The sequence below is a fragment of the Ctenopharyngodon idella genome, chromosome 15, assembly GCF_019924925.1.
Source record: "Ctenopharyngodon idella isolate HZGC_01 chromosome 15, HZGC01, whole genome shotgun sequence".
Taxonomy (NCBI): Eukaryota; Metazoa; Chordata; class Actinopteri; order Cypriniformes; family Xenocyprididae; genus Ctenopharyngodon; species Ctenopharyngodon idella.
In genome coordinates this window covers 29038638-29065526 of record NC_067234.1, presented here as the reverse complement: position 1 = coordinate 29065526, position 26889 = coordinate 29038638, and the positions used below count along the sequence as shown (strand labels likewise).

The window sequence follows — 26889 nt, the reverse complement described above, 5'->3', positions numbered from 1 at the left end:
ATAGATCTGCTACACTGCTGCAGCTCCAGAGCAAGTACCGAGTCTCAGTACTGCCAATACATTCACAGACATTGCTGTGAGCATGTGAGACATGCTGCTGCTGCTGCATATGTAACATACATGAATTAACCCCCATAGCAGATCTATACAGGTAGAGCTAGGGAGGAGGAGGGTAAAGTGCACTGCAGACTGCTTACAGCAACACTACCAGTATTTGTTTGAATGTTGAGCCTCAGCTCATTGGCCACTGATGCAACATCAACCGTGATGTGATCGCTACCAAATGAGTTAAAGACCTATCAGCCTTTGCCATCTAGAGTTTCATGCCAGAACTAGGTAATAATGTCATATACTGTATAGAATTCACTGCAGTATGTTACATGGTCCATGTTTGCATTTTATATATATATATAATGCAAACATGGACCATGTAACATACTGCAGTAGAGAGTGTCATTCTTGTTTTGTAAAGAAAAGAAAAAGAAACTGTAAATTGTACATCGCAATTGCATTCTGTTTGATACCTCAATTCAAATTCAGGAACTGAATTAGAAAGGCATTCTCAGTTCAATTCTGAATGTCGCAGAACCTTGCTGTACTGACCCAACCGCTAGCTAATTCCCATCACATCCTTCTTCGGCCCAGAGAAAATGTCCAATATTGCTCTTGATTTCGGTGAGAGACAGGCAGACAAACACAGAAGAAGCTGGAAGCAGTGGAAATCAATTATGTCAGCCGTAAGAGAGAGTGGCGTCCTCTCAAACTGAGCACAGCCGTCGCTGCTCTGAGCAGGTTAGCTTTAATCATCCGCACACCCTCAGTCCCATTCAGCGTCTCGCCACTCTTAGCCGTAGCCCTTAAAGCTTTTGATATGGATACGTCTGCAGCCTTTCTCACTGCTCTTTTTCAGTTTGCAGTCTCTGGTTTAAGAATTGATTGCTCCTGCTTTGGTCCTCTGAATTGCTGCCTGGAAAGAGGGGTCCCCACTCGTTCAAAAAAAAAAAAAAAAAAAGGAAAAACTTGCATCAAATCAAATGGAAATCTGGAGGAAGTAAGGAAGACAAAACGGATGAAGCTGACCTTCCCTGATAATAGAGGGCATGGTACACTCTCTCCTATCATGTCTGAGATTCGTTATGGGGTCACCACCAGTAGTGACGGACAGGTGGCTGTTGTAAGGCTACGACCCATAACAGTTGTGATGTAATTGAAATACGGCAAGCTTTAGAACTCTGTTAACTTCAGTTGGGCTGTTTGATAAGAAATGATGTGACTCTCATCAGATCTATTTATTTATTTATTCATTTGAAAATACATTACATTTGCAACACATATACAATAACTTTAATACACCCATTCTTTGATGAACATGTTTTTAAGCATTAAAATTAATTTTATAAAGAATGTTCTTTAAATTCTTAAATTGTTTATATATTTTTAATATTTGTTTTCATTTATATTACAGCAGTGTCACTGCTTATAAATTACTTGGGGGAAAAAACTGTAACCAAAATCAAGGCAGTGTTGGTATTGACTAAATCTATTATTTTTTTTTTTACTTGAAATAATGCTGAAATTAAATATCAATATTAGATGTAAAACTTAAAAACTTTTTTAATCTAGTTGCCAAAACATTTCTAATTTTCATTAAAGTACTAAAATGACTGAAAATAAAAATACATTAAATAAAAAAACATTCATTAAAAAAATAACTAAAACTTGAAAACTTACAATATAAAAGCTAATTCAAAATATGAATACATACTATAAAAGTATAATACTAACGTGGTGTGACCAAAACAAACAAACAAACAAAAAAACATGAATTTATATCATAGAGAGGAGTTTTCTTTCCTTTTCAAAAGATTTTTTTTTTTTTTTTTTTTGTGGACATGTGGCACATAGGTGTGTGGATACCATCCTTAACTTGACTCATTGGCAGGCATTTGCATGATAGCGAGTGATAGAAATAGCAAAGAATAAAGTCTTAAGCATGACTGTAGTGTTCAGTCATCCTGTGTCAGCCTGAATGCTTTCTAAAGTGAGCGAACTGAGCATTCTGAGATGAATGAACACAATATGGCCCTCTCGTTGCTTCCACCCTCCCACCGTCGGCCTGTCTAGACGGTATACAATTGTAACATTACAAATCGATGATACACCCAAGGCTCCCCTCACACAGAGGTAGACACCTCTATTCCTATTAGGCCAGAAGGTGTTTGAGTACCAACCATCTATCATGCAAACCCTGGGTCAGCCAGCTCTCTGATCTCTTCAACATTAAACTTAGCATATCAGCCCTACGTGCATGCGCCATTAACTTGTATATGTGCCTTTATCTTTCAGAGTGGTGCGCAACAACATCCATTGGCAACTTACTGCAGAGAAGTGTGTTTGTGGGAGAAGAAAGGTCATTTCAAGAGCAACGCCAGCCTGGAAAAGCAGAAGCTGCCCATGAATTAGTGATGGTGTTGCTCTTCTTGACAGTTGTACTCTCCAGAACACACACGCACACACTCTTGCACTCAAACTCACTGTCGTTGATGTTTAACCCATCTTTTTCCAGACCCTGCCAGGATATTCCGTGTAGATGTGGATCATGTGCTGCCCTCCATCCACCCCTTGACACACTCTCTTCCAGTTCTGGCCTCTCCTGCCTGTGTGTTGACATGCAATTAACTGGAGCAGAAATGTAGGTTTAATATTTAATCATTCATGAAAAAATAAAGTTCTAGGAAAGAGGAAGGTGTCTCTTTTAGTATGCACACTTCTCTGAGCGGCAGATTCTCTCATGCGCTTTTGCTTTTTCTCTTTTTTCCCCATTGGCCATTTCTTTTCTGCTCTCTCTCGAGGGTGTATGTTTGTGTGTGAGAGCTAAAGAACAAATTTTTTTCATGGGCGTAAAAGAGGAGACAGTTAGAGGCAGAATATTTACAGGAAGACTGTTTGTACAAAACGGTCAATACAGACTTTATCTACTTTTCTGTGGTTTGCCCTCCCTGTGAGTTCACTATCTGTCTTAGCTAAGCAGTGTTACAAAAATGTCCTTGAGGAACAAGGATGGGTACATGATATTTATAACTTTGCCTTTAATTGAAGCAAGTAAGACATTTTTAGCTTTGATGAGAAGAAAAGCTAGCTCAGTGAGTGGAGAGTTTGCTGACAGTGATCTTAGTGTTGGAGGTCACCATACTGTTGGTTGCTTGCTACCTACAAATGAGATGATTTGTCCATTAAAAAAATACAATGTCATTCTGTTTTGACAAGTTCCTGCCATGAAAGAAAAATTCTGGAGGAGAAAAATGCAGCAGTGCATTCCCAGACAACAACATAGTGTAGCCCAGATCCAGCCCACATCTGGCACATGTGGATTACACGCTGACCAGATGTGGGCCGGATCTGGGCCGACACTATGTTGCTGTCAGGGTTATGTGTTAGAGTTTAGAGCAGAAATTCCTGACTGTCTGCCAAACCCTTTTGATCTAAAATATAATCTTGAAGTACCCTTTTGAGATTTTAAGTTTAAGTTTAAGTTTATAGATAAGTTAATATTTCAATCATTTAAAAACACATTCGCACGTTCATTGTTCTCTGATGTCGGTTAACAGTCACATGACATCCAAGTAAATAAATGCAGTATTTTATATTTTTTAGTAAGTGTTTTATATTTATTTGATTTTTATTTATAATTTTTATGATTTAAATAATTATTAGCTTCACAAACCACTAGGAGTTTGCAAATCCCAGGTATAGACGGCATGTGCATTTCATGAACAAAAGGCGATTTGTGGATCTATATCCATAAAATGGACAGTTTTCATTTTTGGGTAAACTATCCCTTTAAGATGGCTTTTGAAGTAGTCCAACACCATTAGGTTGCACACTGTCTAGATTTTTTGGGTTAGTTAACCCAAAAATGAAAATTCTGTCATTGATTACTCACCCTAATGTCGTTCCACGCCCGTAAAACCTTCATTCATGTTCGGAACACAAATTAATCTCTTATCCCTCCATAGACAGCAATTTAATTACCACTTTTAAGGCCCAGAAAGGTAGTAAAGACATCGTTAAAATAGTCCATGTGACAACTTTATTCAAAATAACAACTTTATTCAATTAAAGGAATTTCTTCTCTCTCTTGTCATTCTCCTATGCTGTTTACAAGGGTCAGAGAGCTCTCGGATTTCATCATAAATATCTTAATTTGTGTTCCGAAGTTGAACGAAAGTCTTATGGGTTTGAAACAACATGAGATTGAGTATTAATGACAGAATTTTCATTTTTTGGGTGAACTAACACTTTAAGTAAATGCTCCCTAAAAACAATTCGCCCAGTGGTTTCACTTTATTTCAATGATCCACTTTAGACATTCTACTTACTATAAGTAACTTGTAAACTACATGTCAACTTACTCTCATTAGTAGACTGTAGTAGACTCTTAAGTTGGGGTTAGGTGTTAGGGTTCACATGTAGGTGTTGACATGTAGTTGTAAAGTTACTTATAGTTAGTAGAACGTCTGTTGGGGGAGAATCTAAATAAAGTATTAACAGATATTATATAGACAGTCTAATACTCTAATGAGAGTTACTTGTCATGTAGTTGCAAAGTTACTTAGGATATAGTTAGTAGAATGTCTAAAGTGGACCATCGAAATAAAGTGTTTCCCTTCCAATTTATCCCAGGATTCTAGTTAGACTGATTATTTGACAATCTTGTTTTTTGTGTTCCACAGAAAAAAAAAGTAAGTCAAACACATTTCACATGAAATGGAGGTGAGCAAATAATGACAATTTTCATTTTTGGGTGAACTATATCTTTAAGATGGCATTTACTGTAGTTAAAATAGTCCTTTTCAAACACTATTCCATTGCGCACATGACTTTTTGAACATGTATTCTCATTAAAAATTTGCAATTATAGTCAGGTAAACCTAAAACTAGCCTAATTTATCCCAGGTTTTCAGTTCAGGCTACAAAATCCATATCTCCTCGAAATGTGCTTTGAAATGCATATTGAAATAACAGAAGAAAGTTGAGTTTGAAATTGTGTGCCCAAAATGTAGTGCTGACTTTGCTAGCAAAATGTACGTGCATTTTATCGGTTCCTGCGTTCCCTGGGAATCGAACCAATGTTCTTGGTGTTGTTAGCACCATGCAGAGCTGTACAGGCCTGAGTGTGTTCAAAATGTCATTACTGTATCACTTCAGGATCAGAGTCACAGGTTGACTCCCTATGCTCATTTCAAGTAGAACGTTTCTTTCACCTCAGTGGTATATGTGCAAGTGTGTTTGGATAATTATTTTTATGTTGAGAAGGATCTCTCTAGAAGTTATTCTAAGTTGTCAGAATACAGTTTAAGTGAAATATATAGTCTCTCAGTCTTTGTGAGACTGGCCCAGCGATTGATTTGCACTCTGTATGATAAACGCAAGATAGTAAATATGCTGAGAGGACAATATATCCCTAAACACATTCAGCATCTAAAAGAATCAATATAATGATACTAAAAAAATCACTTCTTGGCAGAATAATCTTTCTTTGGTAAACATAACCAAATCGTCTATAAACACGAAAGCATAAATGTCAGTGAATATCACTGATCGTCTTTTTATATCAGGATGAATCTGTTTATCGATCTGATTTGGCATCATACAGCAGGAGGCAAGGAGTTCAGTGTAGTCTGGTCTATCCCACACTGCTATAACACACTGCTGTCAAGCCTCAAAACATCAGTAATTTAATTCTAAAGAACCTCAGGAAGGAGGAAGGAAGCGGAAGGCTTTATTTGTTGATGACACTTCTTGTTGCCGATGCCAGCAATATGAGGGCTGAGAAAGCATGGCTAACTTTACTGGCATGCTGTGACTTTCCCAATTCCGACATTCTCATTAATTTCATGTCAACATCTTCACTCTGACGCTGATGGACAGATTCACTTGTGGTTGCAGCTGACTTATCGTTTCAGCCAGTTGGGCTTTTTGGGTGAGAAGGAAGCAAGAGTGTTAGATGACCTTGTGGGTGAAAAGGAAACCATTTTACCACCCTGCCAACCATCTCAAAGCACACAACTCTGACACCTTCTCCAAAGAGCCTCGTGTCCTTGAAAAAACTTGTCAAATCCTCTAGTCAGAGAGTGTGAGCTGAGTGCCAGTGAGAAAGAGCCAATGAACGTTTTAAAGATTCCACAGTCCTGGCAGAACTGGAATTAAACCAGGCCAGGGAAGATCTGTGTATTGGACAGGGAAGTCACAAGAGAGCCATGCAGCTACTGGACACTTGATTGGGTCTCTTTAAAGGTTCTTAAATCTTATGGTAGAACATAAATCAGTTTATACTATATATGTTGAGTTTATATCATTACATTTTAAAGAAGGTCAGTGGGGCCCAATGTTTTGGAGCCCATTGACTTTCATTGTATGGGAAAAAAAACCTCTTCGAAATATCTTGTTTTGTGTTTCACAGAAGACAGTCAAACAGATTTCAAATGACATGATAATCCAAGTAATAATTTAAAGTAATCCAAAATTTAAGTAATACAAATTACTCTAAATAGTCCAAATTCCCTTCAGCAGGAATTATTTGAATGAGGAATGTTAAGACGTGTACATTCCTGTATATTTAAGCCCTCAGTTTCCTTTGTTTCACTAACCGGTATCATTTTTGCGATCTCCTGTGGATCCTTTGGATCCTCCTGTGTTGTGCGATTACTATAGCCACTACTCGTGACAAATAGGTCCTCTTTAAATATGTCATCCTGCGGTCCCCTTGGATGTTTCCTGAGGACCCCTAATGGGCCTTGGCAACCTGGTTGAGAACCACTTGAGAACCAAGAATAATTGTTCAGGACACCCACTGACCAGTCAATTTTGATTGTAATTTTGCACATCCCTGGCACAAGTAGCAATGCCAAGGTCATGTGTTCAATTCCCATATGGTGCAAAATGTAAATAACTGTAACAATGTTTGTATTGAATAGTTTAAATAAAAAAAAAACAAAAAAAAACGACATCCTTTGGGACAGCAGTAGTCCGCAGACGCATGTTTTAGTCCTGTTTGTTGAGCTATTTAGCCTGGAGTATTGTGTTGTCTCCATTCCCTGTTTACAAAGAGTATTGACACTTTTCAAATGTTTACTTTATCTGTGTTCCATGGGGAGGATTCTGTCTAATACAATTACTTTTGTCTGCTTTGTGTTTGGTCTCTGTCTTCTTATTGAGTGAAGCATTGATGTTAGCTTAATGCGGCCAGTGGTAAACACTGTAGCATCTTATTGTTTCTTATCTTGTCCATTAGCTCTAGACAGCTGGGTCTGTTCCCCTCACCTCCTCTAGTTGACCTAACTGCTCTTCGGTTCTTCACTGTGGTATTATCTCAACCACTGTTAAAGGTAATCAGAAAGGACCTTTTACTGTATGTTTTTTTTATTTATTTATTTATTTTTTATTATTCTTTAGTGTGTAATGTTGCTGTTTGAGCATTAAAAAGGTATGCAACGTTACAAAGCACAAAGTCCACACCAAAGAGATCTGTTCTTTACATAGTAAGCACTGTTTCTGAACCTCGCTTGTAGTCTTGAGTTTTCTTCTCAAATTCCTCATTTAAATAATTTCCACACAAGGCATATGCAAAATAAAGGGGCGAGGCCTGGTTGAGATAGTAGTGTGTTGAAACTGGCATTTATGGTAATGGTATGGTGTGGCATTTCCGAAGCTGTTGACCAATCAGAGCACATTACGCTTTTCAGAAGGAGTTGCTTCATAGAGACATGAACTGAATAAGAGCGTTACTGACAGACTGGAAAAAGATGTGTGGCAAATATGGAAAATATGTGAAAATTATCATGTTTTAAACATTCAAGCCTGAAAAAAATATTCCAGTAGACCCTTAAAATGAAATTAAGTGCATAATATGGCCTCTTTAATAAGTTGCTCTTTGGTGTACTGCTGCAATCTGTTCCGTGCATCAGAATTGAATAGCGTAGACACCATGTGTGCACACATATTTATATGAACAGATACATTTTGTGCTTCATGTTTTTTCAACATTTCACAAGAGGACAAAATCTAGGCATTTTGTTTAGCCTGACACAGCAGCTTCCAGCCACTAATAGCTCACCTTATCCAAACTGAATTAAAGCTGAAAGGCATGTGGAACTCCACAGATCCCCAAAGACATTGTGCTAAAAAAGCTGGAACTGAAAAGCTTTTCTTTGGTCAATCAGTGCTGATTTGTAACACTTGCATAAAAGCACCAGTGGAACCCTATAGTTTCAGGCTGCATGGTTGAGACTTTCAGAATAATGAATTTTTAATGAAGACCACCTGCGGTGTTCGTGGTAGACCCTTTACGTGGGTTCTTGCAAATTATTTGGAGTCTTGTTGGGGGGTATAGCATCTGCAGACAGTGACATATGACTTCAGTGATATACTGATGGTTCATTATGCTAATAAGACTGTAGCCGTGATCTGATTCACACTGTTCCTACGCAGTAGTCCCTGGTTCCTACACACTGAAGAGGGGATTTCTGTAGAAGTTCAATTACCTTGACAAAATACACTTCTATATTCTATATATATCATTATTTTATTTAGCAAGGATGCATTAAATTAATCAAAAGTAACAGTAAAGTCATTTGCTAAGGCAACAAAAGATTTCTGTTTCAGGTAAATCCCGAAAACAATTGTAGCATGGTTTTTCACAAAAATATTAAGCAAAACAACTGTTTTCAACATTGATTTATCAAACTATTTCATATAAATCCTAAATATAGTGCTCAAATTAAAATCTAATAAGGTGATTTGAACATACTGTACCCCTTGTTTATAGATCGATTGACCTGTTGAGATTTTTGGCTCCCATTTTGGGGCTGGTGGAAACAAAATGGCAGTCGGATAATCTGTGGTGCGTGCTAGTGGACGAAGTTGACTGAGCTCAGTGATGCTGCCGCAGCAGGGGCTCCATGCCTGAAACTTCTCCAGGTCATCTGCCATACTCGCATTTGTGATGAAATATTAAAGGCAGGTTGATCTCTCTCCGTCTCTCTCTGTCTCTATCTCTGTCTGTCAACCTCTTGAAGAAGCTTATAGCAGAGGTGGATTTGTCATCTCAGCAGTTCAAAGCTGAGTCCAGGCAGCCAGCATCCGTCCGGCAGAGGAGAGCTGGCATATTTAGTGCCACGGATGCATGAAAAAGCTTTGTTTTGGTAGATTCACAGAGATGAAAGGTATGGAGTGGAAAGAGGAGGAGAAGGGCTGGAGAAAAGATCAGGGAAAACTTTAGGCTGACCTACACGCACGATTGTCACGCATGAAAGTGAAATAGCAAAAATGTGAAGAAGTGCTGCGTGGTGTGTAATGGAGAGGATTGGTGCCAAAAACACCTACACCATCTCCCACAGACCTGTCACAATGCCATAATTACACTTTCTTCTGAAAATACATTGTGTTACTCGTGAAAATAAGTAACTAATGACGTTATGTCATTGCTTGCAGGGGCTAAGCACCAAAGGTTTGAGGCACCTATTGTATCCGTTGGTGTTCTGCTTCCATTTTTGAGTCTATGGCAGCTCATAGAACCATATGGTAAAAAGTTGTGAAATTTGGCACACAGATGAAGTAGGCTACAGTCTGAACATTAACCAAAGCAATTTGTCACCAAACAATGACAGAATGTTATATATGTAACCCCTCTACCCAGGTCCTACTCTCCCCACTCTGCGCGGGCCTCGAACCCGGGTCTCTGGCGTGGAAGATGGACGCTCTAACAAGGAGGCTAAAGGCTGCAACCCCTAGCGTCAGTCACTAGAGCATCTCTTGAGATCAGGGGAGAGGTTTACTCGCACAGCGACTACTAGTGGGCCTCCGTTACACTCACCCCCCTAAACCTCACTCCCATCCGGGTCACGGCACCAATGTGACTGTGTGGATGGTGGATGGTCACCCAAAGTTGCTTTACTGGGCCTGGGACAAGACACAACTGGGACAAACAGCACCAAAAGGCTGATTAGAATGCAGTGCAGCGATGTTGCATGAGAAGTCTTAAATGAAATAAACAGAAGTTCGGAGTTCACAAGCAGGCCAATTAACACACTCTTCATCTTATCGTCACAAATAACACATATTTGACTCGACTAACACAACCAGGAGCTGACGAAACAAAATAAGTAGACTTTTGTGTAGTTTAAAGTTCAGACTTGGGCTTGAAAACGATCCAAACTTAGATATTAAGACGGAGCAATCATTGATGCGACTTACCAGCAGGACGAGATATATGCGACTCTGCTGATTACATAGCTCCGCCCCGCAATATCATGTGCACAACGCAAGCAACACAACAGCCAATGGCGAGTTTTCCCAATTTAAGCTGAATTTAACTAACATATTTTTAAACTCCATTACATATAGGCCACAAACGCCTTAATAAGCTCAACTCTTGTTACTCAACTCTTTTTACAAACAACATTGGGCGCATTGTAATTACAATCTGACGATATCAAGCATTCTGTCACGTCGCAATCCCTCGCACAGCATCCGTGGGTGCGCCGATGCGGTTATTTTTATCGATTTTTTTGAAATACAAATACATCAAACAAACACATCGAATTGACATGTCTTTTGACATTGTAGGTTTTGCATATGCCAAGTACTTTACTACAGAGCAAACAAAGGCTGCCCATCTCGCTCATTGACAGCAAACTAATTCTCCATTCTTCCAGTCTTCTTACCTTCGATGCTGATGCTACGACTCTTCTTTTTTGCAATGTGTTCCTTCATTGTTATGTTCCTCATTTTCGTTTTTCTCCTCTAATAACAAATTTGTCCATTTTGATCCCTAAATTTACAAAAAATAATGGCTACAATTGGAATTCTGCCAAAGCGCGCGCTTGTAAGTGTTCGTTAAGTAATCAGTAGTAGGTCTGTGCATGTCTGAAAATAATATATGATCACCAAAATTATTTTATATGACAAAAAACATTATGGTTCAAACTTGTATTCATTTAATCCATTTTAATTTAATTTAAAAACAAAAATAATTTATAAAACTGGAATTTATTTTTTAAATGTGGTCGGCATATCGTGGGGCGCATTTGCATTCGTGACGGGTTGAGAAATACCGCCATAAACAAAACGTTTTTTCCTTGGCTCAAGACGATTCAGTTGCACCATATGACGTCATTTTCCGTCATGAAAATGTTTCTGCCATTTTGAGTTTTCTGGAAAAAAAAAAAAAAAACAAGTACTTTTTCAACAGTTGGAGGGTGATTTTCATGAAAATTGAAACAGATCATCTTCAGACCATGCCGACACAAAAACATGAAATTCAAGTTGATTCGTCAAACCGCTCTTGAATAACTCGCGAACAAATTCAACAAAGTATGAATATGAGGCTATATCTCTGCAATGCTTCAACATTCAGACCAAACTTGGTGTGCAAACATGACCTGAGGATACCTGCACAGTCTCGGCACAGAATAAAATATATATATATATATATATGTACTGTCTGTGTGTGTGTGTGTGTGTGTGTGTGTGTGTGTGTGCTTGCTTTGTAGACTGAGGCAAAAAAACAGTATGTCAGTATTATTAAAAAACGCAACCCTTGTTACATATTATGCATCACCCCAACACTGTTTGGGAATGGGAAACATCACGTTTGCCTCAGCATTTTTCAACATCAAGTGTCTCAGATGCAGCCATTACAAACTTATTAACCCCTGTAGGATACAGTATGTGAAACATTTTTCATCTTCTTCTTCCCGTCTTTCTTTCTCTCTCTTCATCATCCCAATCTCCACATTATAAAGTGTTCCTGTCATTATTTCTGATGACTCTTTTCTGCCAGACATCCTAGAGCTCACCTGTTTAGCCCACTCTATACAAGAGAGAGCCAGACGGAATGATGCATTAATGGAGGAAGGAGAGAGAGAGAGAGAGAGAGAGAGAGCAGAGGAAGAGAATAAGGAGAGAAATCTGATCAAATAAGCCAATCATGTGTGGAGCAGTAATGAAGAGCCTGGAGGAGCAGCCTGTGTCCTCTCTCTCCAGATGCGTGCAAGATACTTTGTGTTGCGATGAGGAGATGAAGGGAGTTTGTGGAACTTTCCATAATTGCTTCTGATAAGGGTTTAAAGCAAACACAGTGAGCGAAATGATGGGAGAAAAAACTTTTTCTCCTTGCTCGTCTCAATGAACTGAATCCAGGAGGGGGAAACATTAGAATCTCGTCATCTCAGCAATGGCTGCTCAATTTACTGCAGTCTCCAGCCTTCTTTGGGCTCAATTACACTCTATTTTCTCAACGAGCACTTCAATTTCTTTGTTAACGTTTTATATCTGTTCGTACCCTCTGGCCTAATAACGTTTGCTAAATTAACTTCTGATGGAACTCGCGTATTTAACAAAAAGATTGAGCTTCGTTCCGGCATACAAATCTTGGATTTTAAAAAATGAGCAGCCATAGTTCATATAAACAAACTCACTTTTAGCATTTAATCCTGTCATGTTAATCTGACATGTTCTCTTAACCCTTAACCGATGGTTTAATCCTGTTTCCGGCATTGGGAGCATCTCATACCTGCTGCATTTTGCATGGATTCTGTCATTTTCTATCATCTGTGACATCCTTTTATTTCATTATAAAAAAACTGCATTGTAATTTACTATGGTTATTTACATCAAATACATAAATGTAAATGAACAAAAGATTTCTATTTTAAATAACTGCTGTTCTTTCCATTCATTAAAGAATCCTGAAACAGATGTATCACGGTTTGCACCATAATATTAAGCAGCACAACTTCAACATTTATAACAATAATGTTTCTTGAGCAACAAATCATCATCATAAGGTGCATTCACGCCATGTTGGAATTACCGTATTTACGAGATTTTCGTAAAAAAAGCATTCACGTGTGTTGTTCCACATGCTCTTCATATCCATGACGTTCTTTTGGCTTTGAGTTCTTTGAGACTCCATTTAAACAGTATTTTCACTTCACTTTGCTATGACCCGTTAGGTTTCGTGTATTTTTCTCCACCTGTGGTGTCTCCAAGAGGGTCTATATTCTTCATCCAAAGCCCTTAAAAACCTTCAAATCGTCAGTGGTATTGGGCACGTTAAATGATAGCATGAAACACCTGAGCCCATGAAGTAAATGGTTTACAATGGGCAAAAGGGCTGTAAATCTTTATCTTCCTGCCCCTGACCTCCATACCTTTGAGCATCTTATCACCCTCTTCTTTACTTCAAGGCTTTGTCCCACGCTTTTCAACCGTTATGGAACTCCATACTTCACATCAATCTCTCCGATGTATTGTGAATGACAGAGAGAGAGATAAAGACCAGGAGAAAAGAGGAAGACATGGTACCTTTGGGTATAACTGCAGTGTCTCTTGAGTTTTGCACCTTGATATACAGCAGATTCTGTTTCCTCTATGCATGTCATCAATAGATTCTCTGAGGTTTGTCATCTTCTGGAGTTTATCTTCCTCCAAGCCCTCCTTTTATTCTTCTTTTGCTTTTTTTTTTTTTTTTTTTGGCTTCTTCATCCTCATTCCACACCTGTTCTTATCAAAGGCTTAGTCTTTTTATTATCAGCACTCTCTACTTATATGGGCTTAGAGGATTATGTTCCCCAAAAGGAATTTCCTGGTGTCCCTGTTTTTAATTATCCATGCAAATGAAAAACTATCTATTTAAGCCAAGAGATGAAACAAAACCAAATAATTAAACATGTCAGATCTGCAGAAAAGACTAAATCTCCCAAGAACGAGAAACATTCAAGGTATAAATGGAGACTGTTTCAACTCAGTTTCAAATCAGTTGCATGTATAAAAGTGTTATATTGTAACTTCTGGCCCTGCATGTGCTGGAGGAGAACGTCTTGGATGCAAAGCAATATTTCATGTTCCCTTATCTGGGCAAGAAAGAACAGGCTTGGTCAACAGCCGAACTGAGATGGTACCTACTGCCCAGGAAAGGTGAGATTAATCTCTTTTCCCCTCTCGCCGTCTTACAGCTGCTACATTAAATGCATCCATGCAGAGCCGAGCCGAGCCCCCTATAACTAGTTTTCTGGTGACCTGGTACTTTCTCCACCTCTTCAATTTTTTTTTTTTTTTCTCAGATTATGTTTTAGTCATAGTTTTTGTCTTCTGATGGAAATCTCCTTTAAATGCAATTACTACAGTATTTCATGTCATATATTTAGTCATTTTAGTTTGATTTTAGTTGAGTGGTGCCTAATTTTAGATTATATTTTTTTGACAAGAAAGTGCAAAATTAAACTAAATATTTAAAGTATTTCTATATTAACTTAAATATTCAGTAAAATGTGTAAAAACTGTGCTTTTTGTGATAACCTGAGCTCCTGAGATAATTATAATGAGCACATTTGTAATGCAATATTGTGGTTCATTTATGCTTAAAGGTGCAGTGTGTAAATTTTAGCGGCATTTAGCGGTGAGGTTGCGAATTGCAGTATAGAGAAGCTACGGTGGCCAACACAGGACAAATAACAATAACAAATAACAAAAAACAGAGATTAGCTAGTCAATCAAACGCGCTCTGTAGATCAGTTTGTCCGTTTAGGGCTACTGTAGAAACATGCCGACACAAAATGGCGACTTAACATGTAAGGGGACATGTGGTATAGATAGAAATGGCTTATTTTAAGGTAATAAAAACATAACGGTTCATTATGTAAGGTCTTTATACACCACTGAAAACATAGTTATGTATATTATATTGCATTTCTGTCAATAGATCCTCCTAAAATTTACACATTGCACCTTTAAGTTTTTCATTTTTTGTGTTTTAGTGCTTTGTTACGGAGAGAACATATTCACAACGTGATGTAGGCATATGTGTATGTGTTTGTGTGTGTGTGTATGGCGCTGATGAGCCAAAACATTATGACCACTCACAGCAGGTGAAGTGAATATTGTTGGTCATCTCCTAACAAGGCCACATATTAAGGTCTGGGTAGATTAGATTGTAAGCAATCAGTCAGTTCTTGTGATCAATGTGTTGGAGGCAGGAGAAATGGGCAGGAATAAAGATGCGAGTGACTTTGACTAGGGCCAATTCAGTATCTCTGAAACGGCAAAGCATGTGGGATGGGCCTAGTCGGCAGTGGTGAGAATTTACCAATAGCGTCCGAGGAGGGGCAAACCATAAACAGATGACAGGTTGTTAGGGCAGTTAGGTTGTATGGGCGATGGTGGTCCGAGCCATTAGAAGGTCAATTGTGGCACAAGTCGCACAAAATTTTAATGATGGCTATGGGAGGAATGTGTCACAACACAAGTGCACTCTGTTGCGTATAGGGCTGCATAGGTACAGACCAATCAGAGTGCCTATGATGACCCCTGTCCACCATTAAAAGCGCAATGGGCATGCAAGCGTCGGAACTGGACCTTGAAGCAGTGGAAGAAGGTTGCCTGTTCCGATGAGTTCTGTTTTCATTTATATCACATGGACAGCTGTGTACGTGTGCGCTGATTAACTGGGGGAAGTGACGGGACCAGGATGCACTAAGGGACGACGACAAGCCATTCATGTGGAAGTCAATTTGACACGTGCCACCAACCTAAGCATTGTTGCAGACCAGGTACACCCTTTCATGACAATGGTGTTCCCTGGTGGAAGTAGGCCTCTTTCAGCAGAATAATGCACCCTGCCACCCTGCACACATTGCTCAGGAATGGTTTGAGGAACATGATGAAGAGTTCAAGGTGTTGCCCTGGCCTCCAAATTCCCCAGATCGCAATCCAATTGAGCATCTGTGGAATGTGCTGGACCAACAAGTTTGATCCACGCCGGCTCCACCTCCACTTTTGAAAGAAAATTAATGCTTTTTTAAAAAGTTTTACATCAACACTATGTTTAATTAAAGTAGTTAGAGGAAAAAAAAACTTAGTTAAATATTTTCGTCAGTAATTTTGTTGACAAAATGAACACTGCTCTTGCTCTCTGCCTCTCTCGTGTGCTCTCCTGCCACATGGCATTCAGAGCCGCCCCTCTAATCAGAATCATCAGCATGGTGACTCCACGCTGAATTAAGGCAGACAGATTTCCACACACGGCGTTCATCAGCACTTTTTGGGCCTTTAAACAGCTCACAGACTGTACAGTCACATCCAACTGCTCGCATCCCTCCATCCATCAGACGCACCCATCTGCCTGCATGATTCAAATTCACACTCTCATTACGCACACCGGGGTGAGGCAGCGCTGGGGAACCGAGGGGAAAAAACACAGCCACCCTCTCTGCAAATGGGTAGAATTCCTCACATTATTCTCTTAATAGTTTTCATTTGGAGCCCAGGGATTTAATTTCCCTCCACTTTTTTTTAAAACCAACTTAGAAAATGATCCCCTCTTGGCCTGATATCTCAGCACCGCGGTTTATTCTAATGGAAAAAGATTACATCTTGAATTAAAAACCGCTCATCCTCGGCCAGGGCTCCAGAAAGAAGTGAAGACAATCAAAAGACCCCTGATTTCAAACCGCGTTTTCAACATTCACAGCTCTGCTTGATTTTTAACATAGACACTCATTCCCACTACTGCTACAACTATAATTACAATTAGTGTGAGTGTGTATTGCTTTTACGCAACAGTTCACTAAACAAAGAAAGTAATACTGAGTACAGGAATTTTTAGACATAAAAATACATAGTATAGTGAATCAGTATAGTGAATCAGGCTCGAACATAGTATAGTGAATCAGGCTCGAACAGCTCCCACTCCAGCCCACGAGCCTCTTGGTTCATTGGGGACAGAGCCAAGTTAAACTCGCCCACTGAACTTGACACAAGATTGTAATCTTGACACAAGATTACTTTGTCTATTGTTTGCTCAGCCATAGCCAAAGAAAATAGTTCTAAACAAAACCACAGCAATCTCACATTGTTATTTTAGTATTATTTGTATGCTATTATATTATTTAATGACATTTTTTAGTTTTATTTTCATTTCAATTTTAAAAGTAAATGATTCAATGACTCGCTCATAAAGACAGTAGCTGAATTTGGAATAGAGATTAACATGTTAATGTAATCTCTCTGGTTTTATTCGCACCGCTCCTAACTGGATTCGAACTAGTGTTTCCGGGCATGGGAGGTGGCGCACTAACAAGGACGCTAAAGTCCGCAGTCTCTAGCTTCAGTTGCTAGTGCACCTCTTGAGTCCAGAGGAGTGAGGTTTACTCACACAGCTCTTACTAGTTGGCCTCCATTACACTCACCCCCCTAAACCTCATTCCCATCCAGGTCACGGCACCAATGTAACCCCTCCGGTTCTACTCGCACTTCACCGAGCTGGATTTGAACCAGCATTCCAGCATGGGAAGTGGACACACTAACAAGGACGCTAAAGACAGCAGCCTTGCTAGTGCACCTCTTATAGCCAGGGGAGTGAGGTGTCTTACTAGCTGGCCTCCATTACACTTAACCCCCCAAACCTCACTCCTATCTGGGTCACGGCACCAATGTAACCCCTCCGGTTCTACTCGCAATTCTCCGAGCTGGATTCGAACCAGCATTCCAGCATGGGAAGCGGACGTACTAACAAGGACGCTAAAAACCGCAGCCTTGCTAGTGGACCTCTTAAAGCCAGGGGAGTGAGTTTTTTTACTAGCTGGCCTCCATTACACTTAACCCCCCAAAACTCACTCCCATCTGGGTCACGGCACCAATGTAACTCCTCCGGTTCTACTCACACCGCTCCGGGCTGGATTCGAACCAGCATTCCAGCATGGGATGTGGATGCACTAACAAGGACACTAAAGACCGCAGCCTTGCTAGTGCACCTCTTAAAGCCAGGGGAGTGAGGTTTCTTACTAGCTGACCTCCGTTACACTCGACCCCACAAACTCCCACCCGGGTCACGGCACCAATGTAACCCGTCCAGTTCTACTCGACTGCTTCGAGCTGGATTCAAACCAGCCTTTCCGTCATGGGAGGCGGGTGCACTAATGATGACGCTAAAGAACGCAGCATTCTGGTCACTAGTGCGCCTCTTGAGGCCAGGGGAGTGAGGTTTACTCGCACAGCTCTTAATAGCTGGATTCTGTTACACTAGGCTTACTATTTCTATATATCTATATTCGAATTGATCCAGTCACTTGCTTCATTCCTAAATAAATTGGTGTATATGAATGAATCTGTTGTGTGAATCGGTCAATGAATCACTTAAGACTGTTAATTGTCACCACCTACTGGCTCATCAAAAAGTCACTCATCCCCACCACTAACGCACAGACTGACAGTCAAACGTGCAACAGACAAGTTGAGTGATATAAACAATAATAAGTCTTAGGAATGCTGCCCAGCCAGTCAAATTCAAGGAATGTTGTAACTACCTGTTTTAAAATATCTAAGTGTGGGTTTATTAACCACCAGTCTGTGGAGGACTTCTTTGAAGGACACTTTTCACTCTCTGCAAAGCTACTGAGGCTTATTTAAGTGTGTTTGCATATTTTGGTCTTGAATGAAAGTCCCTGGAAATTCCTGAGAAGTCAGCAGAGTTTTTTTTTTTTTTTTTTGTGAAGCCCTCACTGTTTTAGCACAGCTACTGTAGGCACTTACCTGCTTACCTTGCGGCTGTGAAACAAGGTATTTAACAGGGGAAGGTCAGGTGTAAAATAGAGATCCGCCACACTGCGTGACGAACCTCTGATGAGGAAATTCATCAAAACCGTCACCGTGTCTGGCAGTTTCTTTTTTTCTTTTTTTTTCTCTCTCTCTCTCTCTCTCTCTCTCTCTCTCTCTCAACACAGACAATGTCCATTCTAGATGCCTTTTAAATGACGAGATTATTAAAATTACACATAGTGTTGCATACATGCTGGCACATGGTTGGCTAGTTTGCTTCTCAATCAAGGTATTTTTCCGTTCAGCAAAATCTTATCCGGGAAATCTTCATCTTGCAAGCTTTATTCCTGTTGATCATTACACATGAAGCACTTGTTTGCTTATGCTGCATATTTTAGGGCCCTGCATGCCTAACTTGACAAATGGCATTAATAAGTAGGAAGACAGGGTGCATTTCTTTGTTTTAGTTGTGTCATGTTTCAGATCTCTGATATTGTTTTTGCTCTGGCAAATGTTTCAAGTTATGAATCAATTACCTGCATGGGAGTCTCTATTGCATCTCATTGGAATGTAATAGAATGCTAGTTTTCACATGATGCCATTATTGCTGAAATATGAACGCATGTTAGTAAAAGCATGGCCATTTCTTTTATATTTCCATTCTATTACAGATCACAGGGCCATAAGGCTAAGCAACATACCCTCAGGCCTGCATGAAATCAAACCTCACCTTTTACAAAATCATGTACTTATGACTAAAAAAAAAAAAAAAACTACAGCCATTTATAACTGTCTTAGGTTGCCTGCTGATTCCAATCTGAAAGTTATGATTAGAATGACTCCCATTCCCATAAAAATGTACAGTATGGTCAAGTTGATACGGAGACACAGTAGTGAAAAAAAAAAAAAAAATACGAGATGGAAAGAAAAATAATAAGTCAATGCTTTTGCGTTCTCTCTCAAATGTTTTGCATTCCACTGAGAAACTTTGCGTTCGCTCGTAAAGCGTTCGGATTCCCCCAAGAAACTTCGCAAAAGCATTGACTTATTATTTTTCCTTCCATGTAATATTTTTTCCCCTCCATTTCATATTTTTTTCATTCACCATGTGCCTTTAGGGGCTCTGTAAGTTGACAGCCTGATGATGTGAATGTAATGGTTGTCAGTTAAAAAAAGAAGAAAATGAAATATACTGTATTTACACTACTGTTCAAAAGTTTGGGGGATTTTTTTGTTTTGATTTTTCTTTTTTTGTTTTGTTTTTGAAAGAAGTTAGTACTTTTATTCAGCAAGGATGCATTAAATTATTCAAAAGTAAAGATGTCTATAAATATTTCAATTTCAAATAAATGAAAAAACAAAACAAAACATGTTTTCTATAAAAATATTAAGCAGCACAACTGTTTTCATCATTAAAAATGTTGGTAACACTTTATAATAACTCACGCTATGAAGCATTAGTTAAGCATTAGTTAATCATTAGTAAATAGTCAATTCATCATTTATAAAACATTAATAGACATTAGTAAGCCGTTTATAAATACATATAAATGCTTTGTTCTTGATTTATAAGCATATCTATAATGAGTTTAATAATTGTATTTTCATACCTTAATTAATGATCAGTTTATCATTTCTAAATTATGTATTACATTATTCACAAACCAGTTATTTAGGAGTTGTCAGTGGTTCAAAAGATCATTTAGGAAGTGTAAGTAAATGATTAATAAAATATTTAAATGTACATTTATGCATCTTATTATTTAGACATAAAGTAATAGTTACTTAGTGTGTTAATAAATGCTTTATTAACACATATTCCTAGTGTCAAAACTACCTCAGTACTAACTTTAAAAAATTTGAGGACAGCAGTGCAGAAGATCACTGAACCTTTAAATCTCATTTATAAAAGCTTTACAAAGCATAAATAGTCCTCACTTTAGATGAGCTCACAAAAATAGTTAATTGACCACTTCTAAATGTTTTATAACTACCTGAATTAATCATGAATTGCAGTAGGAATGTGTTAATAAAGCATTTATTAACACACTAAGTAACTATTATGTCTAAATAATAAGATGTATAAATTAATGTTTAAATAGTTTATTAATCATTTACTTACAAATGATCTACTAAATGATCTTATGAACCACTAAATAATTGGTTTGTAATTAATGTAATACTTAATTTATAAATTATAAATTGATTATTAATAAAGTATGAAAATACAATTATTAAACACATTATAGATATGCTTATAAAGAATAAAGCATTTATAGCTGTATTTATAAACTGCTTACTAATGTCTATTAATGCTTTATAAGTGATGAATTGACTATTTACTAATGCTTAACTAATGCTTCATAGCGTGCAGTTATTATAAAGTGTTACCAAAATGTTTATTGGATTTTAATAGAATGATTTTTGAAGGATCATGTGACTGAAAATTCAGCTTTGCCATCACAGGAATAAATGGTATTTTAAAATTTACTAATAAAAGAAAGTGGGTATTTTAAATTGTAATAATATTTCACAATTTTACAGTATTTTTAATCAAATAAATGCAGCCTCGCTGAGCTTAATCGACTTCTTTCAAAAACAAACAAATAAAAAAACTACCTCTTTTTTTTCACAGTAGTGTATTTGAGCAAAGTTATTTAATCAGCAGAGCTTTTATAAAATAATCATATGACTGCAAATTCTGAGGTTGTATAACAGTAATCAATATAAGACATACAATTCTGTAGAAATGTGTATAACAATTTTTTTTTTATGTATACATTTCTACAAAATATTATCACATTAATTAATAAAATTATGGTTAACTTATACCACCTCAGAATTTATTTGATTTAGGTATTCAGATTACAAATTTTAAAAAGCTTTTGAGAGTGACTGGAAGTTTTTACTGAGAGAAAGATGCACGGATGCAATGATTTTTAGAGCACACATATATGCTAACCACTATGCCATGTCCTGACATCCACCATGGAAGACTGTAAGTGAATTAAGATGTTGGTCTTCAAACTAGATGAATTGTAATTATAACTAAGTTAGTATGACTACGCAGTCAGTGTGTGACATTAAAAGGTGCATTAGAGATTCTTTGCCCCAGCTATTAATCTTTCAGATGACATAGTCTTAGAGGGTGGCTGAGGATAAAGCTGGCACAGCGGTCACGATGGTGCCACCTCCCCACGTCCACAGCACTCTTTCACAGTAGGAGGGTGGATGGTAGCTTCTCCTTAAGATGCCATATCAAAACGGGGGTGACAGCTTGTGTGGGATCACTCCACAACAACAACAACATCAGTGAGTAGTGTTCCTTTTTTTCCAAACACATGCTACACGCTGGGACGGGGCCGCTTCTCCCTGCCAGTGAAAGCTCTCAGTACTTTGATCCTCCTCTTCCACTCCATCACTTAACCAGCTCAAGCTGGCTGTCAGGACACCTCCCCAGCCACTCCACCCTGTGCTCTCTCCAACCATCTTGTTCAACGCACAGCTTTCCTCTCTTATCGCTCCTCCAGCAGAGGTTTGGGTTTAGGACAGGAGTTTGGAAACAAATTAAGCATGAATCATTTTGCATGTATCACTTGGTGTAAATCTGACGTAATAGGAAATAAACAAAGATCAGAGACAAACCCATACTAAAAAAAAATACAATTTTTAATATCTCATTTGTTTCTTATAGCATTAAGATTAAATGGAGACCAAAGGAAGACTTCTGCTTAAGATTTCAACTCTTAAATTGCTCAGATTTGTCAAGGTTTGTCATCAAAAGTCAAAGATTTCAATATGAACTCAATTAATTCTTTATCCATCCATCCATCCATCCATCCATCCATCTGTTTTAAGGGGCGGCTCCTTTAAGGCTTGTCAGTAAACACCCACTGTTATGATTGGCTAACGTCATTGCATAGGAAACAGTATAACGCCCACACGCTATATTGTACGTAAGTGTTTTGAAAACATTATCCATATAAAACCGTCATTTATAGACAAAGCTTTATGAAATCATTTAAAGGAACACTCCACTTTTTTTGAAAATAGGCTCATTTTCCAACTCCCCTAGAGTTAAACAGTTGAGTTTTACCGTTTTCGAATCCATTCAGCTGATCTCCGGGTGTGGCGGTACCACTTTTAGCATAGCTTAGCATAGTTCATTTAATCTGATTAGGCCGTTACCATCTCGTTCAAAAATGACCAAAGAGTTTCGATATTTTTCCTATTTAAAACTTGGCTCTTCTGTAGTTACATCGTGTACTAAGACTGACGGAAAAGGACGGAAAATAATCAAGGAACTTTGCTGTCATACCATGGGTGCAGCAGGCGCAATGATATTCAATAATAAAGTTCCTTGATTATTACGCCGGAATGAGAGTATAGTTCCTAGCCATATCGGTCTAGAAAATCGCAACTTTTCATTTTCCGTCGGTCTTAGTACACGATGTAACTACAGAAGAGTCAAGTTTTAAATAGGAAAAATATCGAAACTCTTTGGTCATTTTTGAGCGAGATGCTAACTGTCTAATCAGATTCAATTAACTATGCTAGCTATTCTAAAAGTGGTACCGCCAGACCCAGAGATCGGCTGAATGGACGAAAACGGTAAAACTCAACGGTTTAACTCTAGGGGAGTTGGAAAATGAGCCTATTTGCAAAAAACAATGTAGTGTTCCTTTAAGGCTTGTGATGCAGCTGCTGTCAGATCCAATACAATTGGCTTTCAACATCTTTCAACAAAAGTTTTTTTTGCAAACTCTCCATTACACTGTACCTCATTTACAAAATAAAATGCTCCGAACAAACATATAATCCTGCAACGTGATCCGAGACACCATTAAAACAAACCATCTACTTGTTCCCGACACTGGGATCCTTCTGAAGTTTGTACACTCATATCCAGTTTAGCAAATGACAGCCGTTAAGCGACTGAATGCCAGCGGGTGAGGCCTATGGTGCGGTGATATAACTATTCGTCAATGTCTGGCTCTGGAGGCAGTCATATGCAAATATTCTTGCGTGTGTGATGTCACAGATCCTATAATATGAAAATGAGCCATTTCTGGAGCTTGATTAAATAAATGCTTTGTTTATAATGAGGAGGATGTTTTAAAGGGTTAGTTCACCCAAAAATGAAAATAATGTCATTAATTACTTACCCTCATGTCGTTCCACACCCGTAAGACCTTCGTTCATCTTCAGAACACAAATTAAGATATTTTTGATGAAATCCGATGGCTCAGTGAGGCCTCTATAGCCAGCAAGTTAATTTACACTTTCAGTGCCCAGAAAGGTACAAAAAACATATTTAAAACAGTTCATGTGACTATAGTGGTTGTACCTTAATATTATAAAGCGACGCGAATACTTTTTCTGCGCCAAAAAACAAAACAAAATAACAACTTTTCAACAATATCTAGTGATGGCCGATTTCAAAACACTGCTTTGAATCTTTTGTTTCGAATCAGCGGTTCGGATCGTGTGTCAAACGGCAAAACCGCTGAAATCACGTGACTTTGGCGCTCCGAATCACTGATTCGAAACAAAAGATTCGAAATGAGGGTGAGTAATAAATTACATTATTTTAATTTTTGGGTGAACTAACCCTTTAAGGTATGAAACTTGCAGTATGTTTTAATGGTACAAGGACCTCTTATATGTCAAATGATCAAGGCAGTTTTGATTTCTCATGTCATGACTCCTTTAAGTTGCAATCATGTTTGATAACTCAATTAGATTCAAATTCATGAAGTTCAAACAGAGACAATCTCAATTCAGTTCTGAATGGCGCACAATACTAGTTCAGGAAATACCAATCCACTGTTTTATCTATGTGGGCAGATAAATGCTCCTCATAGAATACAAACCCAAAGACAATGCTGAGAATAAGACAATGAACTGTGATTTGAGAAAAAGAAAAAAAAAGCCTCAGTATGTTTTAAACCAATATCAGTCTCACAGCATATGGCTTCCTCCATTGTTTCGTTCTCCGCCTTCCATTCCCTCCAATGATTATTTTGCTGAGAGACCCATCTGCTGTTAAAAATCTATTTATCAAAAACCATCTTCCTGGCATGGAGTCACTGGATCCTAATTCGTCCCTGAAAGACCTCAGTAAGGAGAATCTTTTGACGAGCACTGCATGAAATTCAAATGCACCCATTACCTTTAATATGCACTTCTCAAAGTTGAATCACAGAGTGGAAACATGGCAGAGACCCGAAATGCTGAACGGTAACATCAACAGAAAATATTTTTTCAAAAATGCTGGCATTCAACATTTTTAATAATGTCATTTAGTGTCCAATTAGCTTGAAACGGTTATTTCAAACAAAAGCATCTAAATAACAGACCTTTGACTGAGTGCCTTCCACATATTAATGCAACAAAGCGCTACCCAGATGTAAATCGCGTTGGTAATAGCAGTGAATGAGACCTCATCAACCCAATATATAATTCCACAGTGGTCAGGGTTTATGTTTTGGATGAGAAACTGCAATTAAGGTTAAAGTTATGGGCAGAAGTAGCCCTGTAATTAGCGGTTTGCATTAGTGGCGCACATAATAGTAGGCAGTGTTAATGGTCTCTTGTTTTTTTGCCAAGGTTGTTGGCCTGAGCAAAATGTGTCAGAGTATTGGGGGGGAAATCTGATTCATGCTTTAGAATTGAAATGCTTTTTATGGGTGACAGTGGAGGTTGAAATTAACAGCTATGCAACAAGCCGAGAAAATGAGTTCGAAATTCTCAAGCAGCACAAAATACCTCTAATGAAGTGAGACAACGTCAATTAATATGAGAAGGAGGGGGCCAGGAGAAAGAAAGGGAGGATGGGATGGAAATGTGTGAAGCAAGGGAGGGAGGAGATCAAGATCTGATAGGGCAACCAAATTGATTTTACTGATTTCAGAGATGGAGCAACTTGTGAAATAAAACATGAATGTTTACTCACTCTTTTGCTCGCCTAAGGAGGTCAGTTTCAGATATCAACAACCTGAATCATTTATTCACATTATACGACACACGACAAGCTCAACCTACAAAAGTAACTTGCTGTATTAGATCAGAATTGGTCTTTTTCTTTTGTTTTGTTTAAGGGCTAAAGCACAAACAAGCGTCATATGCTGCACCAGCTCATGAATGTTTCATATAGCCATTCATGTAGCTCTATGTGTCGTGGGTTGGATTCTTGACTCATTTGTTGCTAAAATATACATTGAATGCATCGTAAGTCATTTTGGATTAAAGTGTCTGCCAAATTCAAAGCTTTTTGTTTGAAAAGAGTAATAATGGATTCATTAATGTCTTTATTTTTACCTCCATTCTCTCTCATTTCTCTGCATGCATGGCTGTCAGTCGGTGGCAAGGCCAAGTCGAGCATCCTGCGAAGGGATGATTGAATTTTTCATATTAAGCCTGACTGATCACAGCGAGTCACATCTTTGGTCTTCATGAGACGGAGACAAAGAGGAGGAACAGCTGGGAGCCCCCGACTGTAGCGCGTGCGCGGTCCTGACCGCAGCTTTCATCCAGCCTCGTCATACACCAGACTCCATTATGAATGAGCCGAGCGGCCGGGGGAGCCTGCTTACGGAAATTTTAAAGAAAGGGCGGGAGAAAGTGTGTGTGCTGATGATCAGCAGCATATGGAGACCCTTTTGGGAACTTGTTCTAAATGGGGTGTAAGCTACTTCTTTTAAATTGAGTATGTTGTATGATGATCCAGGCCCTGAGGGATGTGCATTATAGGGTTGGGTTTGTAAGGAAGTGTGAATGTGCAGTGCCGGTCGGTGGGTGTGGAACTGTCCAGAGAGCGTAACATGTTGTATGTTGGGGTTGTGTGATAGAAAGTGTGCAATGCGTTTCGCTGAAAAATCCCCTGTAGCAGTATGTGGTAGATCAAAGAGACTTCCGGGAGACTCTGTCCACAAGCTCAAGCTCCTCTCGCCTCTCAGTGTGTACTCAAACAGACAAGCCCTATGAAAAACAGACCTGGATTTGATGAAACTTTGCTCAATTATTGATCAACCTGCACAATAGCGAGCGGGAGAGAGAGAGATGGATAATAAAACAGAAGATAGCAAGAGTGCTGTTGCTGTGAACGTGTAGGAAAGTCTCTGTTTCACAGCAGCCAATAAGGTCTGATCTATGTGTCAGAGTTCCTGGTTCTGTGATCGATAGCATATTTTGGAATCACCGTTCTTAATGGAGTTCTTAGTTATTTTTCATTAACTGTCCTCATGTGGTTCTGCTAAAAATGATTTGATAAAAAATTAGGCAATTGTTGGC

General features: G+C 38.6%; 1 protein-coding gene and 1 long non-coding RNA gene across 2 annotated transcripts in view; one reads left to right on the top strand and one right to left on the bottom strand.

Annotated features, from left to right (window-relative positions):
- rtn4rl1b (reticulon 4 receptor-like 1b) overlaps positions 1 to 26889 on the bottom strand; it is a 198971-nt gene that overhangs the window by 63650 nt on the left and 108432 nt on the right. The window lies entirely within an intron of this gene.
- Positions 457 to 12759, top strand: LOC127495971 (uncharacterized). Its single transcript, XR_007925220.1, has 2 exons — positions 457 to 2692; positions 9698 to 12759. It is a non-coding gene; the product is annotated as an uncharacterized LOC127495971 (long non-coding RNA).